Source organism: Helicoverpa zea, chromosome 6 (assembly GCF_022581195.2).
Source record: "Helicoverpa zea isolate HzStark_Cry1AcR chromosome 6, ilHelZeax1.1, whole genome shotgun sequence".
NCBI lineage: Eukaryota > Metazoa > Arthropoda > Insecta > Lepidoptera > Noctuidae > Helicoverpa > Helicoverpa zea.
The window spans coordinates 166,472-167,680 of NC_061457.1; positions in this window are offsets into that span (position 1 = coordinate 166,472).

Sequence of the window (1,209 nt, forward strand, 5' to 3'; positions counted from 1 at the left end):
CTTAGCATACATAAGTGTTGAATGATTAAGATCGCTTTAGGTTAGACTACTTAATAAGTTGATGTCGCGCGGAATGCCAATCTGTGGTATTTGTGCCGCGGCGTGCGGTCAGCTGCGTGCTAAAGAAGGCACTGCATCAGCTAGCTGTGCCTGCAGGACTATGTATTCGATAGCGATACACAGACAGAAACAACATACATACATCATCATGTTGGCTACACTATTCATTTATATTGTAAACTCGGTTGTTTTAATTAATTTGTGGATTATTTTTACCGTCAGCAACCAATAAGTACCTAACTGAATAACAGTTTAATATTTTCATATCAATTTGCGTGCCAATTTCATTTAATGCAGTTTTGTTTACAGTTCGATTCATTTCAATTAATGTGTGAGAAGTTTTAAGTCGGCAGAACTATCGATCGTTATATTTTGGTCATCCCCGCAGCCATGGACAGGGCGGGCTGGGGGCGAGGAGGGGTGGAAGGGGGGGGGGTTATATGAATACTTTATTACCACGAGATGGTGATCGGCTCGAGCTAATAGCCTCAGCCTTGTATGTAAAGTACCATATTGTTCATTATTCAAGAACGTTTAAGCGGAACACTCGGGGGAAGGTATGTGCTCGACAGAGCTAACAATAAGGTACGAAGATAAACTTAGCTTTGTTTTAATTAGCGCAGTCTCACTGCTTACACAATAGTGCATACTTAACGCAAATCCTGGAGATAATGAATGTTTACTAAACATGTTTGCTCATTAATACCTGCTGCATTTACACCTTCGACCGTCGTGCACACTGGCGGAACTTGTGTGTAGTTATACCTATAGAAACGCCCATTTTAGAAAAAATCTTTAATATCCCACATAAGCTTAGACACGAGCCACCATTAACGTTATCCCGCGGCCTGATGTCAGCCGGACAGACGACATTTATATAATTGAACAAGTGCTCCCGAAATACTTGATGAAGGCCTCTGTTCTGATGCCTCAGAGCACCAGCGTAACACCTAACGAGCTCTGTTCTCAAATCATACGTTACAAATAACAAGTTATATAATTTTTTTCGAAAATACGTACTATCATAGGGCGCTCCTACCAATAACGCACGGTATAGGTGAGCCTGTAGAAGTACATCTAGTATATCCAGTATTCTGTAATGAAGTCAGGGGATTATGTGATTAGTGTCGCAGCAGCGGGAATGAGTGG